The sequence below is a fragment of the Phacochoerus africanus genome, chromosome 2 (genome assembly GCF_016906955.1).
Source record: "Phacochoerus africanus isolate WHEZ1 chromosome 2, ROS_Pafr_v1, whole genome shotgun sequence".
Classification (NCBI taxonomy): domain Eukaryota; kingdom Metazoa; phylum Chordata; class Mammalia; order Artiodactyla; family Suidae; genus Phacochoerus; species Phacochoerus africanus.
Genome location: NC_062545.1, coordinates 44,975,851 through 44,981,513, shown reverse-complemented (window position 1 = coordinate 44,981,513; position 5,663 = coordinate 44,975,851). Strand labels below are relative to the sequence as shown.

At 37.0% G+C, this 5,663-nt stretch overlaps 1 pseudogene; it reads left to right on the top strand.

Moving 5' to 3' along the window:
• The first annotated feature begins 449 nt into the window (after positions 1-449).
• On the top strand, positions 450-1,099 carry LOC125120630 (transmembrane protein 230-like; annotated as a pseudogene).
• The last annotated feature ends 4,564 nt before the right edge of the window (positions 1,100-5,663 follow it).

Below are 5,663 nucleotides of genomic sequence, written 5' to 3'. Positions count from 1 at the left end.
AAGACAGTGTAAGAGAACTCTGGGACAACTTTAAACACACCAATATCCACATTATGGGGTTGCCAGAGGGAGAAAGGAAGGGCTGGAGAAAATATTTGAAGAAGTAATAGCCAAAAAGTTACCTAATATTTGAAAGGTATTCATTCAAATCCAGGAAGCACAATGAATACCATATAAAATATACCCCAGGAGCAACACCCTGAGACACATGTTAATCAAATTGACCAAAATTAAAGACAAAGAGAAAATATAGAATGCAGCTAGGGAAAACAACAAATTGCACACAAGGGAACCCTGATAAGATTCTCAGGTGATTTTTCAGAAGAAACTCTGCAGGCTGGAAGACTACCAAAGTAATGGCAGCCTTGAATGATAAAAGAGAGATTCCACCCAAAACAGTACAGTCTCTCAGAAAGACTGCTGGGGGAAGCAGATGAAGGAGAGGTGCCATGGGACATCCCACCTCGTGGCCAGGTGGCCCTTGGGTGGCAGCTGGCAAGCTCCCTACCCACTCTGCTATGGTGTGGCAGCTGGCAAGCTCCCTACCTACTCTGCTGTCTCTGGTGCCCACTTACACCAATGTGGCTGCTGGGATTCCCAGCAGCTAAGTGAAATACTCAAAGCTCTCCAGCACTAAAGGTGGACACATTAACCATGAGAAGGAAAATTTATCTGTCCAAGTAAGCTTTAAGTTGAAAAGATGTCCAGGTGCCTTGAGATCTCATTTATTAAAGTTTAGGAGAAGCCCTACTAAGATTCCTTATAAGGCCATTGCTTGTGCCACCCTACAATTTTTGATGGATGCTTTTCTCATTATCATGGGCTGCTTCCTTCTGGCAGGCTACATCAAGAAAGTGGGAGCCAATTGAGCCTTTCCAGTTCTGACTGTTGGCATCCTGGTATTCCTCCCTGGGTTTGCCTACCTGATCATTGCCTACAGAGCATACAGAGGCTTCCAGGGAGACTCCAACCATGATCTTCTGGACTGTGATGACTAGCTCCCACCACAGCCAGAAAAGTCACAGACGGTGCTGAGCAGAGAACAGGACATTGGGCAAAAGTTGTGGAAATCTATGCCTAAGGATTAAAGAATTCTGCTGCTTTACAAATGCTTGGTAAAAATTACAAGCAGGGAGTTCCTTTTGTGGTGCAGCAGAAATGAATCTGACTAGTATCTGTGAGGATGTGGGTTTGATCCCTGGCCCCGTTCAGTGGGTCAGGGATCTGGCATTGCCGTAAGCTGTCGTGTAGGCTGGCAGCTGTAGCTCCGATTTGACCCCTAGCCTGGAACTTCCATATGCCTCAGGTGTGGCCCTATAGAGAGAGACCAAAAAAAAAAAAAAATACAACCAGAATTTATAAATCCAGCCCCAAAATGTTAATTGAGTTTACAATTAGCCAAATAGTAAGATAAGGGAGCACAGAGCTCTATTTTTACCTTCCAGGCCTTTGCAAAAGCCCAGTGACAATTTTTTCCACTGGATATGTATAGAGGAAGAGTAGCAATGTTGATTGTATGAGGAAGTGAACAGTTACTCTGTAGAACAAAATGTTGCTGCCACCACCTATTTAGAGATGAACATTTCTTTAACTTGGTCCTCTTTGGTAATTTTATTTTGTGGCCAATGGGAAACATTTTGTCAAATTTCATATTACCAAGTAATTTATTTGAAAAGTTTGAGTATCTCATCCCTCACACTAATCTCTGTCTTTGTAGTCTATAGATGATTTGGGTAACATCAAACATCAATTTAGGAAAAATAAAAAGAGCACTACAGCTGTGTTGTGTGGAGACCCATTGAACTTTATAGTCAGAAAGAACACGTTTTAAATTCCAGATGCAAATTTTCCAGCTATATAACCTGGGCAAATTACTTTAATACTCTGAGACAGAGTTGGGGACCCTAATTCTTACTGTTTGGGGTTTCAATAGGGGTCCAATAAAGTATTCTATATCAACAACATAGCACATATCTGTTTTCAAAAGTGTTTATTACTCACTGTGAAATATAGTTCTGTAGAAGACTGAACATAAAATTAACTAAGCCACGAATGAATTGCATTCATTCCCTTCAAGCTAAGATAGGAGAGCTGGCCATCCAAGAGAATTAGACTGCTAATCTGTAAAGTTATTATCTCAGTTTAAATCAGGGCACTGGGTTATATTTTATTTGTATGAACCTCTATACAGGAATTTCTATACAGGAATTGGGCAGATCCAGGCTTTGTGATACCTGAAGTTTATATAATTTGGAGGGGGCCTCTTAAGAAAAAATGCAAATTTATGGATTTAAAATTAAGCATAGGGCATGGCAAGGTGCCCTGATGCTTAAGTCTCATTAGCTTCATGGTAAATTTGGCTCTGTTATAGAAGGTGAAGAAAGGATCTAGAGAAAAGGACTGAATGTGGGGATAGGTCTGTGGTCAAGACTGTGGCTCCAGATTAAAGTTAACAGTTGAAAGAGCAGTAGGACTTTTTAGAGAAAAGTTTATCATCATATAAAAACCAATATTTTTTGAAGTGTTATAGATAATATAGATTTGTGAGAGATAAAGAAAAGTATATTTTCTGCACGAAAAATACCGGCAATTCATAGAAGAGAAGGAAAATACTTTCAGGTGTGTTACCCTTAATATATACAACAAGATGTGCTCAAGTGAAAAAAAAAGGGTTTGTTGGTCTTCCATGGGTACCCAGACATATAATGAATAGGAAAAACTGTAAAAACTTGTATATTTCTTTTTTTCACTTGGCTTGCTCTTTCTTCCTTCCTTTCTTTCCTCCCTCTTGTTCTTATTTTACTTCTTTTATCTTTTTAACTTTGTGAGATGCAAAGAGGTTGGAGCAAGTTTAAAAGACCGTTGTGCCACTTTTCACTTAAAAAATGGAGAACTACTGACAGTGAAGGCCGAGTCTGCCTTTCCCATCTGCCTGACTGGCTGGCAGGGAAGGAAAAGAATTTGCATGTTGGTGAAGGAGGATGCCAGGTGGGACAACAGTGAAATCTAGAGTAAAAAGCAAGCTACTAAGTCCAAGGTGTCCTAAAGGGTGTAAAATGAGGTTTAATCAGAGTGCCATATATTTGTTGTTGTTGTTCAAATGATTTTAATTACTGGAAATCACAATTTTTTAATATGCAAATAAAAAGGTGTAAAGCTCGAGGAAAAAAACAATGAAGTGATGTATTCCGTTAAAACTGATCAGAATACACACACACTCTTACACTCCTCTCCTCTTGGGGCATGTCTGGGAAATAATTATTTCTAATAAATTTATAATAAATATTTCTAACAATATTTTTATGAGATATATACACTAAAATGTTTTTAAAATAAAAATAATTATATGACTTACCAGATTTTGGATAAGAAGCAGTAAAGATCTCACTATCTTGGACTTAAGTCTTCCAGCACACTTAGAAAATCTGGGCCAAAAAAAGTAGGTATGAAAAGTTAGAGCTTTTAAAGTGTAACAATTAAAAACAAAAACAAAAAAGAATAAAAACAGCAACAAAAAAGAAAGTAAATAAATAAATAAATAAAAATAAAAATAAAACAAAAAAAGTGTGACACTGATCATCAACTGCCTTTGTTTTGATCTGTTCTGCATTGTTCAGCGATATGCTACCAAAGCATACTAATATTCTCGAACAAGTGAGAAAATTTCTTTACTATTCACTGCATAACATGGCAGCAAATGAGGAATAAAAACAGGATAGTTTGGACTCTTACCTGCCAATAAAGGTGTTTTAAAGCCTGATATTCTATCTCAACAGATACAGAAAAAGCATTTGACAAAATCTAACATCTTTTCATGATAAAAACTCTTACCAAAGTGTGTATACAGGTAACATATCTTAACATAACAAAAGCCGTTTGCAACAAACCCGCAGCCAATATAATACTCAACAAAGAAAAGCTGAAACCCTTCCCACTAAAATCTGGAATACAACAAAGATGGTCACTCTCACCACTTTTATCCAACGTAGTATTGGAAGTCCTTGCCACAGCAATAAGAAAAACAAAAGAAATAAAAGGTATCCAAATTGGAAGAGAAGAGGTAAAATTGTCACTATATGCAGATGACATGATACTGCATATAGAAAACCTTAAAGACTCCACACAAAACCAAATTGAACTGATCAACAAATTCAGCATAGTAGCAGGATACAAGATTAACATTCAGAAATTTTTGTTGCATTTCTGTATACTAACAATGAAATATTAGAGAAGAATATGAAAGTACGATACACTTTAAAAATCACACCCCCGAAAAATTAAATACCTAGGAATAAACCTGACCAAGGAGGTAAAAGACTTATATGCTGAGTACTATAAAACATTAATCAAGGAAATTAAAGATGATTCAAAGAAATGGAAAGATATTCCATGCTCCTAGATTGGAAGAATTAATATTGTTAAAATGGCTATACTACCCAAAGCAATCTACAGATTTAATTCAATCCCTATTAAATTACCCATGACATTTTTCACAGAACTAGAACAAATAATACAAAAAGCAATCCTGAGGGAAAAAAAAATGAAGCAGGAGGCATAACTCTTCCAGACTTCAGACAATATTACAAAGCTAGAGTCGTTAGGACAGTGTGGTACTGGTACAAAAACAGCCATAGGGACCAATGAAACAGATTAGAGATCCTAGAAATAAACCTAGACACCTTCGGTCAATTAATCTTTGACAAAGGAGGCAAGAATATAAAATGGAAAAAGATGGTCTCTTCAACAAGTGGTGCTTGGAAAACTGGACAGCTGCGTGTAAATCAATGAAACCAGGCACACTCTCACACCATGCACGAAAATAAACTCAAAATGGCTTAAAGCCTTAAACATAAGAAAAGATACCATAAAACTCCTAGAAAGAGAACATAGGCAAAACATTCTCTGACATCAACCATACAATGTTTTCTTAGGTCAATTGCCCAAGACATTAGAAATAAAAACAAAAATAAACCAATGAGACCTAGTCAAACTTAGAAGCTTTTGCACAGAAAAGGAAACCATTAAAAAAAAATGATTAATACAACCTATGGAATGGGTGAAAATAGTTGCAAATGATGCAATCAAAATTTTAAATGTGTATAACTGCTGACCCAGAAATTTCACATCTATAAATCACATATATAAATACATATATATACATATTATATACTTTATGAACTAAACAAACAAAAATTTTTTAAGATGTTTAGTGGCACACTGTTTTAAAAATTAAAAATTGAAAAACTGGAGTTCCCGTCATGGTGCGGTGGTTAACGAATCCCACTAGGAACCATGAGGTTGCAGGTTCGGTCCCTGCCCTTGCTCAGTGGGTTAACGATCCGAAGTTGCCATGAGCTGTGGTGTAGGTTGCAGACGCGGCTCGGATCCCGCGTTGCTATGACTCTGGCGTAGGCTGGCAGCTACAGCTCTGATTCGACCCCTAGCATGGGAACCTCCATATGCCGCGGGAACGGCCCAAATAGCAAAAAGACAAAAAAAAAAAAAGATAATCTACATAGAACAAAATAATACTGAAACCCTAAAACTACAAAGATAGGTGAAGACATATATGGTGAAAATATCTGAAAAGAAAGAACAAGTGGAAATACTCACATCACAGAAAATGACATTCAAAGAAAAAAAAAATTGAAAAACTAAGCCTC